Source organism: Mesoplodon mirus, assembly GCF_964341445.2.
Source record: "Mesoplodon mirus genome assembly, chromosome: 2".
In the NCBI taxonomy this organism is placed as follows: Eukaryota; Metazoa; Chordata; class Mammalia; order Artiodactyla; family Ziphiidae; genus Mesoplodon; species Mesoplodon mirus.
This window is the reverse complement of record NC_138977.1, coordinates 166266789-166281408: the sequence shown is the minus strand read 5'-3', so window position 1 is coordinate 166281408 and position 14620 is coordinate 166266789. Positions and strand designations below refer to the sequence as shown.

General features: G+C 40.9%; 1 protein-coding gene across 1 annotated transcript in view; it reads right to left on the bottom strand.

Moving 5' to 3' along the window:
- C1QTNF7 (C1q and TNF related 7) overlaps positions 1–12177 on the bottom strand; it is a 137711-nt gene extending 125534 nt beyond the window's left edge. Inside the window, exon 1 of the mRNA XM_082605240.1 lies at positions 12157–12177. The gene's annotated coding sequence lies outside the window, so the exon portion shown is untranslated. The remainder of the gene's footprint in view (positions 1–12156) is intronic.
- Between the last annotated feature and the right edge of the window lie 2443 nt (positions 12178–14620).

Below are 14620 nucleotides of genomic sequence, written 5' to 3'. Positions count from 1 at the left end.
GACAGTCCCTTCAATAAGTGGTGTTGGGAAAACTGGACAGCTACAAGTAAAAGAATGAAATTAGAACAAACTGTAACACCATACACAAAAATAAACTCAAAATGGATTAAAGGCCTACATGTAAGGCCAGACAGTGTAAACTCTTAGGGGAAAACATAGGCAGAACACTCTATGACATAAATCAGAGCAAGATCCTTTTTGACTCACCTCCTAGAGAAATAGAAATGTAAACAAAAATAAACAATTGGGACCTAATGTAACTTAAAAGCTTGTGCACAGCCAAGGAAACCATAAAGAAGACAAAAAGACAGCGCTCAGAATGGGAGAAAATGTTCGCAAATGAAGCAACTGACAAAGGATTCATCTCCAAATTTTACAAGCAGCTCATGCAGCTCAATATCAGAAAAACAAACAACCCAATTCAAAATGGGCAAAGACCTAAATAGACATTTCTCCAAAGAAGAAACACAGATTGGCAACAAACACATGAAAGAATGCTCAACATCACTAATCAGTAGAGAAATGCAAATCAAAACTATAATGAGTTATCACCTCACAGCAGTCAGAATGCCCATCATCAAAAAATCTAGAAACAATAAATGCTGGAGAGGGTGTGGTGAAAAGGGAACCCTCTTGCACTGTTGGTGGGAATGTAAATTGATACAGCCACTTTGCAGAACAGTATGGAGGTTCCTTAAAAATCTAAAAATAGAACTACCATATGACCCAGAAATCGTACTACTGGGCATATACCCTGATAAAACATAATTGAAAAAGAGTCATGTACCAAAATGTTCATTGCAGCTCTATTTACAATAGCCAGGACTTGGAGGCAACCTAAGTGTCCATCGACAGATGAATGGTTAAAGAAGATTGGCACATATATACAGTGGAATATTACTCAGCCATAAAAAGAACCAAAATCGAGTTGTTTGTGGTGTGGATGGACCTAGAGTCTGTCATACAGGGTTAAATAAGTCAGAATGAGAAAAACAAATTCTGTATGCTAACACACATATATGGAATTTAAAAAAAAAATGGTTCTGAAGAACCTAGGGGCAGGACAGGAATAACGATGCAGACATACAGAATGGACTTGAGGACACGCGGATGGGGAAGTGTAAGCTGGGACAAATTGGGAGAGTGGCATGGACATATATGCACTACCAAAGGTAAAATCGATCGCTAGTGGGAAGCAGCCACATAGCACAGGGTGATCAGCTCGGTGCTTTGTGTACACCTAGAGGGGTGGGATAGGAAGGGTAGGAGGGAGATGCAAGAGGGAGGAGATATGGGGATATATGTATACATATTGCTGATTCACTTTGTTATACAGCAGCAACTAACATACCATTGTGAAGCAGTTATACTCCAATAAAGATATTAGAAAAAACAAAATAAAATTAAAAAATAAGAAAAGGAAGAGACTCAACACCAGATCTCTCTCTCTCTCTCTCTCTCTCTCTGACATGTGAAGACATAGAGAGAAGCTGGCCATCTGCAAGCCAGAAAGAACATTTTGCCTGGAAACCAACCCTGCTGTCACCTTGATCTTGGAATTCCATCCTCCAGAACCACAAGGAAATAAATTTCTGTTGTTTAAGCCCCCAGCCTGTGGCATTATCCTGTTATGGCAGCCTTAGTGGACTAACACAAGGCATATGGAGATTTAAAGTTAGCAGAAGCGGCCAGGAGACTCACTTTTCACCCCACCTTGCCCATCTCTGGGCACATGGGCAGTAAAATACATTTTACTTTTCTTCCTGAAATTCAAGAGACAGAAGGACTCCGGCTCTGTTGGCAAGGGGATCATGTATTCACGTACATATGTGTCACTAAAAACTGATGGTGGGGCTTTGAGTCTCATCTGTAAAATAGGATTAAACATAGTACCAAACTTACAGCTGTGTTGGGAGGATTAAATGAGGATTTATCTAGATGTATACCTCTGTGTAGGAAGTGGTCTCTGTTAGCTATTGTTATTAATAGTGTGTGTGTGTGCAAAAAAAAAAGAAAATTTTTTGAAGGGTGAGGGCTCCTGAGGTTTCCCACATAGCAGGAAAATGGGAACAGATTTTATGTCTCTAGATTATATTAGGTTGAACCATATGACATTGTCATTTCTATAGGTCAGAAACACAGTAAGTGTTTTTAAAATAGGAACATGTCACATAAAAATCCAGATATGTGGATTTTCTTGAAAAATCTGAAGATCTGGCGCCATAAGGTCACATTGCACCTGGACACCCCCCGCTGGAGCAGGTGGTGACTGCCCATGTTAGGTGGAGCTTGTGGTTTGAGGCCTCCTGGGTCTCTGCCATATGCTTATTCATTCATGCACAACAGCTTGGTCCTGTAGATTTAGGATTGTCGCCCCTGATACAGCATATGGTGCAGAGCTACGCTAATGTGTTGCTGACAACAGCCAGAGAACTGGGTATATTTTCTTTCCCAGGCAAAAGCATTAGGTCAGCAATGTAGATTTGTGTAAGCAAATGGAAAGCACAAATCATCCCAAACCAAACATCTTTGGCCTTGAATAATCAAAACAACCAGGGAGAGGCACTCTGGATTTCACTCATCATTTTGCTTTGACAACATGGTGGAAACAGTTTCATCTTGGCCGAAATTATTTCCTTTGACGAGTTTACATTCACGTGCAAGTCCATTCACTGAGTATCTAGTGTGTGTCCATTCCTCTTGCTTGTACTTTTGTTTCTAATCCCTTACTAGATGTCAGTTTGTCCAATGAGAAGAAATCCCCTAAGACAAAGAGGCTAAGGTAAAAAATTAGCTGGCCAGCCAAAACTAACAGGCTCCTAACATTAACTAGTATTTGCATTTCACCTTCTGACTTGCAAATTTTTCTCACATAATATCTTATTTAAGATACCAATGGGTCCACTGGACTAGGTACTTATTTTTCTCATTTTCAGTGATGAACAGAGGCTCAGAGCATTCAAATAACTTGCCTACAATCACACAACCAGGAAGGGTTAGGACTGAAACTGCCACACAAGGAGATCACAATTCCAGATTCTTCATTTCTTTAGTTAACTAGGAAGAAACGCAGCACCACAGCATGGATGAAAATAGGCTTTGCTGTAACTAAGTTAAAGAATAATCTGAGTGTCTTAGTTGTTGTTGTTGTTGTTGTTTTTATGAGATTGGCTGACTAGCAAAGCTGATGCAAATTTAGCATTAAGGAAAATAGAGTATTTAAATCACAGACAGTAATAACTCCCCTGTGCCCTAGGCTGTCAGACAGTATCCAGAGTAATAGTTAGTGCAGCTCTGGAGAGTATCTGCTTCTCCCTAAGGCATCACTAATCAAACTCTACATTCTTTCCTGCTAACCTTAGATTGGGTTCAGATTTTTCTCAATACAGGGCTCTGCGTAGCTGTTACCCATCCCAGGAAATTGATATGGAGCTAGCTCTAGATGTGAAACTCATCTGGTGTCCGGTGTTCAGGTATAGATATCATTTCAAGAGAGGCATGAATATTTTTGGTGAACCACATAGTGTCTGGGGAAATTCCTCCCTGCAAGTCCAGGGATACCCTAGAGAGAGTTAGGAAGGGAGATGGTGATGGTCTTTAAATATTTAAGAAGCCAGAGGAAAGAGGTGGACTTCTTGCTACTGCTGAAAGCAGAACAAGGACCAGGGGAGAACCATTAAAAAAGAGCCAGATTCTGGCATAAGAAAGAACTTTCTGGTGACCAGTGGTATTTTAATGGAAGAGGCTGCTTTATTAAGTATGAGCTTTTGGCTATGGCTGGTGTTGAACCTGAAGGTAGGGTCTGTAGTGTGAATAAATTCTCAAAGTCTTTTTGGAGACCATTTTATCTCAGACTCAAGGACAAACAGGAGGACGACCAACAATTTCTGTAATATTATAAGGACACCACACATAAATTGTTTTCAAGAAATGAGAGTTTTTAAGTCTCTAAATTATATTAGAATTATATTAAATTGCCATTTTTTGTAGGTAATAGAATAGTTGAAGGTCAGCAGTTGTATAAGGCTCAACATAATTTATACAAAGGCAAGGGAATAGACTCAATTCTTTAGACCTATGTCATATGGAGAAAAGGGATGCATGAGAAACTGTGAAGACTTCACTGTGCATAGCTTTTGGGTTGCTCTAGACTGATTGGGCTTCCCCAAAAGTCACATGTTGAAGTACCTCACCATATGATTATTTGGGGATACCAACTTTTAAAGGGGTGATGAAGTTCAAATGAGGCCCTGAGGATGGGCCTTAATCCAATTTGACTGGTATCCTTATAAGAAGAGGAAATTGGGACACACAAAGTGACACCAGGGATGCTCTGCACATAGGAAAAACCACGTGAGGACACAGCAAGAAGGCAGCCATCTGCAAGTCAAGGAGAGAGGTCTCAGAAAGGGTCAAACCTATGGCACCTTGGTCTTAAACTTCTAGCTTCCAGAACTGTGAGAAAATAAATTTCTGTTATTTAAACCACCTAGTTTGTGGTATTTGGTGTACATGGGCATATAGATATATGGAGGGGAGCAGTAGGGGTGCAGGGAATGAGGAAGGTGGGTAAGAGACAAATTTTCAAAGCCCCCCGATTACCATGTCAAGGAATATGGTCTTTATTGTGAAAGAAAAGAGGGGATGCTAATGATCTGAGGAACTGATATGAACACCTGTGATAAAATGCGTTGATAATTCAAAGACTCCCTAGGGCTTTCCTGGTGGCGCAGTGGTTGAGAGTCTGCCTGCCGATGCAGGGGACACGGGTTCGTGCCCCGGTCTGGGAAGATCCCATATGCCGTGGAGCGGCTGGGCCCGTGAGCCATGGCCGTTGAGCCTGCACGTCCGGAGCCTGTGCTCCGCAACGGGAGAGGCCACAACAGTGAGAGGCCCACATACCGCAAAAAAAAAAAAAAAAAAATAGAATCCCTAAACTGAGATTCTACTGATGTTAAATTAGATTTTAGAGTGGCCGGGGGTCAAAATTACTCCTAAGAAGTCTTTTCTAAAAAAGTTAATGATGCAAGAAAGAAACTGAAACAATCACTTACCAGTTTAAGAGAATAAGCTGCTTTGAGGTGGCAAGGCCACCAGCTAAAATTTTAATGACAGCTCTCAAGTATCATAGTGTACATCTGGCAGGATGCGTTTTAAAGCAATGACATCAGCTATGGTTTTCTGTTATTGGTAGTATGAGAAGGCACTAAAAGTGTAAATATTTAATACTGGTTTGTAACTAGCTTTTGATTGATTAGGACTAACTTCTTCCCCTTGGCTTGGAGGCAGAGACAGACAAATGCATGTTCGACTTTGAGCTTCCTTCTAGCTCTGTGGCCTTGGGCAAGTCACATTACCTTGCTCTAATCTTTCAAATAGGATTAAGTCTCCCTCTCTGCTGCCTTGCAGATGAGTGATGAGATGGGGTAAAAAGCCATTCCATGAGATTATCAATATGTCAAAGAGAATCACACTATGTTCATGGTGGGAAAAATATCTGTTTAAAACAAATGTTATAGAAAACAGCCTTGTGGTTGCCAAGGGGGAGGAGGGTGGGAGGGATGGGTTGGAAGTTTGGGATTAACAGATGCAACACATTATATATTGGATGGATAAACAACACGGTCCTATTGTATAGCACAGGGAACTATACTCAATATCCTGTGATAAACCATAATTGAAAAGAATATGAAAAAGATATATATATATATATATATATGTATATGTATAACTGAATCGCTTTGCTCTGCAGCAGAAATTAACACAACATTGTATATCAACTTTACTTCAATTAAATAAATTTTAAAAATGTTAACTGGAAATGTCTACTGAAGGATTAGTCAAGAACAGAGCTCTGTTAGAGAATAAGGAATCCTTTCCAGGACTCCATGTGGCAGGGTGGAAAATGTATGGGTTTTAGAGATGGGAACAACTTTAAACACCTACTCCATCCCTTAGTGCTCATAGGACATTGGATAAGTGACTCACCTCTCTCATCTGAAAAATGGGGACACGTAGTAAGTACATGTGAAGTACTGGCACATAGTAGGTTCTTAATAAAAAGCCTCTACTAAACTCTTGTGGCAAACGGAGCAACTTTGGAGAAACCATTTCATCAATTATTGGGACATGCATCCACTGACCATTATTGAATACCTATTGGGTATGCAACAAAATAACTTAGGGAAATATTTATTTGTGTGTGTTCTCCACTCCCAACTTATCCCAAGAATGTTGCCCGGCTTTTTGTTCTTCCTTGTTTCAAGGTTGTATAGGCAGAGCAGAAAGCAGAAGTTTCTTGAAAATAATACTTTTTCCTTTCTTTTCTGAAAGTCCAAGCCCAAGAGTATATGGTGGGAAAGGGGAGAAGGCAGGGCCTTTGATGGGAGATTTCCCCAGACCTGGAGGGACTGGGTGTCAGATACTGTGGATCTGTGAGAGGTGGAAATGCTCACTCTGTGTGACCAGACCTCAGAGGGGAGGGCTGCCTAGGACTGCTCAGACCCCAGGTTCCTGGCTGGACAGTGACTGCCAGTTCCCAAGCAGGGCTGGAAAGCAGAATCCACAGACATCAAAAGAACAGGCAATTTATAAAGGTAGGCATAGCTGACGTGAAGGAAGACCTCGCCGTTATCGGTATCTGTGGGAGTAGGAGCCTGATCATTTCTGAAAGTAAAGTTCCTGCTGCCATTAACTCTTAGAATCAAATTTAAGTTGTATTAAATAAAATGGAAAAATATGAAATTTCTTGCAGACCTGTGTTTGTAGATTGATTCAGACCTACTATAATTGTAAGGCACTGGAAAATCTAAAGATGAATTCATTCCTACTCTCTGAAACTCACCCTATGTGGGAACTGGCGGAAGTCATATGAGCCCTGCATGAATAACTGTCATTCAAAGCACCACAAGATCCTGATGTGGTAGCGCACTGCAGGAAGAGTTTTCAGTCACAAGAGGTAGACAGCTGAATTTTGCAAAAGGCAGACAGCCAAGAGGATGGATAAAAATTTCCCCTGAAGGGATATATTAAAACACACTCTCCCCCAATCACTGCATGCCGCTACCACTGTTATGTAATTGCCATAGCTGGAAACTCATAAAAGTTTTGCAGACTCTGAAGTTCTTTGGGAAATATGCCTGTTTGATACGAAGTCTGGAAACTGGTGATGGAATAGGGAACTGTATGGTTAGTGATTTCCATAAAAGTGCTTAGAGTTTATCTCCATGGAGATTGAAAGCTGAGAAGGCTCTCAGAGGTCAACCAGCTCCTTTTGGACCTTCCATTCCCACCCCCTGTCATCTTAAGGGTTAAATCTGGATTTAGTGAGGCCTCAAGGTTGTTGTTTTGAAAGACCACTATGACAGTCAAGGCTTTGGTGTAGCAGGTTTAGGAGACTGGGTCCAATGAGCATCTTCATCCCTTAGCTGCTGTGGCACCAACTACTGCCATCTCCCACCTGGACAAACATCTCTTCCTAACTGGAGGTTTAGTCTCTTCCCCTGCTGTACAGACCGATTAATCATCTTAAGTTATTATTCTAATGAACCACCAGGGAGTTACATTCTTGTTACTTTCTTGTTTACAAAGTTTTAATGATTCCTCCATTAAAAATATCCAAACTTTGTGGTTTGGCATTCAAGGCTTTCTAGGATCTGATTCCAACCACGTTTTTTTTTTTTTTTTTTTTTTTAACCGTCTTTTTTTTTCCAGAAAATAACATAACTTTTTATTCATTATACATTTCTATAATGATATAACACTATTTTCCAACATTTTCTAGCTTAATGCATTTTCCTACATTTTCTTTTATAGAATTTTCTTAATTTTTTTTCTATTTTTAAATTAAGATACAATTGACATATAACATTATATTAGCTTCAGGTATACAACATAATGATTCAGTAATTGTATATATTGTGAAATAATCACCACAATAAGTCTAGTTAACATCCATCACCAAACGTACTTATAAATTTTTGTTCTTGTGGTGAAAACATTTAAGATCCAACCAAGTCTTTTGAGCTCATTTCCCTCTTCTTTCTATGCACACCCTTTGTTCTACCAGGGCGGCTTTCCTCCTACTCCTCACATTGGTCTCTTTCATACTTTTGTTGATATTCTTTTCACTGCCTGAAATTCCCCTCCCATTAATCCTTATCCATTCTTCAAGACCAAGTGACACATTATCTCCTCTGAAGAGTCTTTCCTGGGTAAGGGATACAGAGCATCACATGGACTTGAGTTTGAGACCGTACTCTGCCCCTTACTTCCTGGAAGACTTCTGGCAGGTTACTGCTTTTCTCTAGGGCTCAGTTTGTTCATCTGTGAAATGGGCAAGTCAACACCCACCTTGTATCCTTATAAAGTACACATGGGTTATCATATTGGAAAGTACTTAGCACAATTCCTTACACTTGGTATATGTCAAAGAATGTTACCTATTACTCTGATTATTCCAGGGACCCAAGGTCTCCTTTTCTCTGAATTCCCATTCACTTTGAACCCCTCTTATAGCCTTCCTTGTAAACCTAATTTTGCATTTTAGACATAAGAGCACACATTTTATTTTCTCCACTCAGCTGATGACTCCTTGAAGGTGGGATCATGTTTTATCCTAGTTTTTGCCTTTGCTTTGCCCTCTATACACAGGCCCTCAAACCATAGGCAGAGGTTGGCCTTTTGGGTGTGAAAGCTAAGACAGACAAGAATTTGCTTTGCTGTTACTTTTCTCTTCCTTCTAAAAATTGACAATAGTTTTAAGAAAAAAGTCAATTTCCTTTGACAGGAGAATCCCAGTTTGGGAGCTTTTTTTTCATAGAAATATGGAAGACAATTCGTGAAGTGGCTGGTGGAGATTGATAAATTTCAATTAAATCTTGGGAAACGTCATTGGCTTGAAGGTCATATATCCTCAACTCATTGGGCCAACCCAATCATTTTCCAGCATGCATTCTGAGTTGCATGGTTTGTGTGATACTCTTTGGGGAAAATAAGTGGTTTCATATTCTAACATGTTGGAAACATTAGAGTCTAATAACCCACTCATGGAGAGACAGAGGACATGTTAAGGAACTAAAGCATGTGAGAATTCCTGCAGTAAAGAAACCAGCATCTAATAGCTAGTAAGAATAACTAAAATTCATGGAGCTCTTATATGCCAGACACGTTGATAGTAGGCCCTTTTCATGAATTCTCTAATTAAATCCTCAAAATGCCCCCATAAGAATGTATATAAGAACCTCACTTAACAGATGAAGAAACTGTTGATTGAATGGGTCCAAGTTCACATGGCAGTTAAGGGATGGAGCAGGGATCTGAAGTCAGATGTTTGTGACCCGAGAGCCTGAGTTCTGATCCTCTGTGGTGTATAGTTTTTCACTTTCCTAAATTTGCCTGTCCAGGAAATACTTTTGGTTATCCTCTTATTAATAACCCATGAAACTGGTATTCCTTAAAATGCACTTGGGGAAATAGCGCCTCAACACCCACAGGGAAGCAGCCATGACCTTTACATCTCTGTGCCTTTGTCCCCTGGCTTCTGCCTGGATGCTCTTGACCCTTTTGTCTCTCCCATGATATTTTACTCCTCCTCCAAGGTCTAGTTCAAATGCAACTAGAAGCTCTCTTTGATTTCAGAAGGCTGATTTGCAAAGCCCCTCTTTGTGTTTGCCATGAACTTTCCAGGCTGTTATCATTTGGTCTCTCTGTCAAGGGTCAAGTTCAAAGAGCCTTGATAAAGTTTCTGGCACTGAGTAGACACACAATTAAGGTTTATTGAATTGCGATGGTGTCTTTATCCCAGGTGCCCTAGGGGTTGATTCCAAAGTCTGGGGCTTCTCAGGTCCTGATCTACAGACTTGGGGTGTGAGGCTGTAGCTGGCAACCTGGGCTAAACCTGGTTCAAACTCTTTACAGGTTCAGACAGCGTGGCTTCTGCACTCCCTGGCAGCTCATTAGTTAATACTCTCCTCCCTTGTCCCTCGCAGATGTTGCCTTTCTCTCAGCCTCTCTGAGGTGAGGAGACACTATTAGGTCGCAATGGACTGATCATCAGTGTCCTTTTCGGGACAACCCTGACCTCTCCTTTCCAGGGCTCTGTCCAGGTTTCATCACAAAACCCCCAAGTGGCTGCGCCTCAGATGAGTCAGCTGGCTTGGGGCTTCATTAGAAACTCTAATTGCTTTTTTTTTTTTTTAACATCTTTATTGGAGTATAATTGCTTTACAATGGTGTGTTAGTTTCTGCTTTATAACAAAGTGAATCAGTTATACATATACACATGTCCCCATATCTCTTCCCTCTTGCATCTCCCTCCCTCCTTTTTTGTTTTTGTCCTCTTTGGGGCCTCCTCGGGCCCAGAGGTGGGGCCTGGAGGGTCTGGCTTCCAGAAATGCCGCCAGCTGCCATGGGAGCCCAAGATGGGAAGTGCGCACTCCATCCCTGGCAGTCACCTCACGCCACACTGCACATTTCGTGGCCGCACCCATCCCCAGGGTGCACTCAGGCGCCACGCAACCCCTGGCCATCCCAGCTCTCTGGCTGCCTGCGATGAGGTCACAGGGTGGGGTCCTGGAGACGCCCCTCCAAATAGGGTGGGGACTTCCCCAACTGGACTGGGAATGGCCAAGAGGACGAGAAGGAGCAGATGCTAATCATCTTGTCTGTCCAACCCACCGTTCCCTTTCTTGAGGTTGCATGGCTGGCTTGGACAGAACAGGAGGGAGAGAGGGAGAGCAGAGAGGGTCTGGGAAGGAGCAAGACAGTGAAGCCATAAGCGGGGTCCCTCACTTCCTCCATTCACAAATGCGGATGGAGAAAGGAAGTAATGCTTTCTCCCTGCGACCTTGCCATGAGTTGATGGAACTGCCTTCTCGGTTTTCTACAATCACATCCTTCTCTCTGATCTGAATTTCTCTCCTTCCCTGAGATCACAGAAGGCAGGGGACGTCGCTGTAATCCACTTTATGTCAACAGAATTTGACACACAGGGAAACACAGTCCAGAAACAGATCAACAGCTTGTACAGCAAAGCAGCTAGAGCCCTTTGCACCCCAAGAGCCATGGCTTCGGGGCAGCATCTCACTTCCTCACCCAGGCCTAACTGCCTTGTTGCTAGAGTTTCTGCAGCAGTGGGTTTCACAGACTGAGGTCGCTTGGATGTCCCAAAGCACTCAAGCTCCAGCAAACCTACAGGGCTTTCTGAGTACATGTGTGTGAGTGAAGAATGAATGTGAGCTCTGCTAAAATCGCACCCTGCTGGGGGGATTTGCAGATCTCCGTGGATATCTAGTTTTTTGCACCTGGAATTCTGCTTCGGAAAGATGGCAACACTGATAAGAGAGACTTTCTCAAGGAAATAATAAGGACACAGCAGACATTTACTTGCCCCTCCACCTAACACCACAGGATGCTTCTCCTATGACCCATGCATAGAAAAACCAGGACTGTCTTAAGCTCTCTGCTCCCTACCTGTTTCTGAGGCAATCAAGAAGACACAGCCACCCTATTCAGATGAGAGCATTGCCAGTCAACAAAAACTTCACAGATTTTGAGTTGAACTTTTTCACTCTGCCCAGGACACAATATCTATAATGGTCCTCTCATGTCACTCCAAAGGAAAAGTAAAACGATTTATTTAACTTTTAAAAAACATAGGCTGAAAAACAAGTTTATAAGAAGTCAGAGTAAGCACCCTTCAGAGAAATTCTGGAAGGATGTTAAAATCTTCCATGGGAAAGATTTCTGAGTTAATAGAAAGATCATAGCTCTGGAAGTTGAGCTGCATATAATGGGATAAGAAAACATAGGTAATCTGACCTTTACAATAAATGAGCCCATCACCACACTGGTGAATGCTAGGTGCATCAGATTGGAGATTTTGAAGATGTGCACATACTTTCTGAGAGAAATGGCATTTTTCATAGTCAAAAATAGTTCACAGCTGTTCCTGCGACAAGCGGAATAGAAAGTAGGAGAAAACACTACAGCTGAGGTTTTCCGACCTCTGACTTATCATTTGTTGACATACTTTCTACAAGTTCCCCATTTCTCTACAAGTAGCTGTCTTAAGTCTTTCCAGTAAATATTGTTGACAAAGGCCAAATAGAAGGGAAAAAAAACCAGAGAAAAACTGCAGTGAAAATAGAAGCTTACCTTTTCTAGGCATTGCTGACATCAAACCTTGCCCCAAATCATGAGGCTTTCTTGCTTTGGTTGTCCCATGAGTTTAGAAACCATTAAAAAAGTTTACAGCAGAAATATGTGTTTATCATTCAAAGCAGCTTCAAAACAACACACATAAAAAAAACTTGATGAAAAATAAAGTGCCCGTCTGCGCGTGAGAATGCTTTTGAAGCTTGGAGTTCATGCTGCTGTGCAAAGTTTTGCAACTGTCTTTCTCAGTTTAAAAAACCTCCCTCTCCTCCCCGGCACTTGCCAACTTCTATAATTTAAAGCAGCTGTGATCCTTTCCATAATACTCACATTTCAAAGAGCTTAATATATACTCTTGTTAGGAATCAGTGGGAGTGGGCGACGTCCTTCTGCAAACCTCAGGCTGAGGCAAATGAAAAGCAAGGGTTCAGATATCTAAACAGTTCTGTTTCTCTCTTTTTTGCATTGCTCTTCTCACCGTGTTCCTTCAAGTGGCCTTTGCCTTTTAAAGTGATGCCTTAAGACCAAGTGGTATCACTTCACTAGAAGCAAAAAGCACATAGGAAAGTTTAGGTCCCTACTTATGGAACAATAATGTTAGTGAAATTGTGTTTAAACATCACTTTTGCTGACACAATTATTTCCATACAATTCCTCCCTAATGTATCTGTTTGAAAATTTAAATTAGTGTACATTATGTTTTACTAAGAGGGGAAAATATCTAAAATGATGTTATTTGCATTGGTCTTATTTTAACCTTTATTCTGTATGCAAATCATAACCTCAGGGAAGGAAATTTGCTTTGCAATCTTTCCGTGTAGCTGAAGAAACCTTCTGACATTGTCTGCAACCAATGTTAGCAATTTTTATGATTTCCACTACCCTTACCAAACTGCCATTAATTTCTCTCTCTCTCTCTCTCTCTCTCTCTCTCACACACACACACACACACACACACATTTGTGAATTGACATTTCAGCAAATGTAAAGTGTGGTCAACTGAAAATGGTGATTTAAAACATATTTATAGTCTATCTTAAAGCATGTCTTGCTCAGCACCTGATAGATGGTAAGTGCTTAATAAATATTTACTGGATGAATAAAGTATTGTGTAGGCTCAGATCAACCAACAGTTTTGACAATTTTGGTTTGCATATATGTTCCCATAGGGAAGGTTAATATGTCAAAGCTTGTACAGAGAGTAAGCATACGACAATGTGTACCTCTGCCATTTAATTAATGGTTATGGTATAATAAAATTCCCTAAATGAATACAGAAAACATTCATTAAACAAATAAACCATTCAGTGGAGAATAGAAATGTTGACACCGGCACAATCCATTAAGTAAGCTCACTGTGTAAGCTTACTTAAATAAATTTTGAGACAAATACCTCATTCATTGTGTAAAAAACTACAGGTTATTTTCCACTGTGTTTTTGAGTCATCTTAAGTAACTATTATTATGCTATGGACAGAGAGTAATACCTCTGAAATAGTGCAAAGAGAGAAAGGATAGGAAACTACAGGGAAATGGTCAGGTTTCAGATTTCCTTTGCTATAAAAGCAGAGAACAAGGTGGAGCATATTTTTTGCTCTGGCTTCTACTGAGGAGACGTCCAGAGGCACAAGCACAGGTGGTGTCATAGACCTGAATCAACCATTCCAGATATATCTGGATCAATCTGTTCCAGATTCCAGTAACACATCTCTGATGTGTTACTTAATTTCTTTAAGTGTTGGTTTCCTTAATTGCGAAAGATTAAATACAAATATGTTCAAACAACTGATTTGCAAATATACACCTAATACTGCATTTTCCAATAATATTAATAAGCACCTAACTACATATAAGGTACTTAGCAAGACCTATTTATGAGTCACCTTGATGTAACACAGCACCTAGCCTTATTTCCCCTGACCAGTACCAAAATTGGTAATAGACATGAGATGTTGCTCTAACAAAATCCTAAACTTGGTGGTATTGGCCTAATAGTCAGGATGTGGGTGGCAAGGAAACTGATACCAAATGCTGGAAAGGTGAGATGTTACGTTTTGCAGTGACAAAACATTTGGTTAAACTGACGCCTTCCTCAACTTGGAAGGCTCTGTGTACCAAGTAACCTCGTAGAACTAGAAGGAGAAAATGCGGAGAAAATCATTAGTTGTGTGTGGTGGCCACTATTGACTGCATTGACAAGTGTTTCAAGAATGAGATGAGCCCGGGAAAGAAATAGCTAAATTACAAAGAGAAATAAAAGGGAATAGAGACAGTACATAAATTTGATGGCTTGCAAGAGACTGCCAATTTTTTTGAGGGACTTATATTGTTAAAATAACCATAAGCCTATCTGAAAAATGTCATGAAAGACTGAAAACCACTTCTTCCACAAGCAGAAGGTGGACTGTTGGCTGCATGAAGGGCCAGGTCTTCAACACACACCTCAGAGGTGGACAAGAGGACC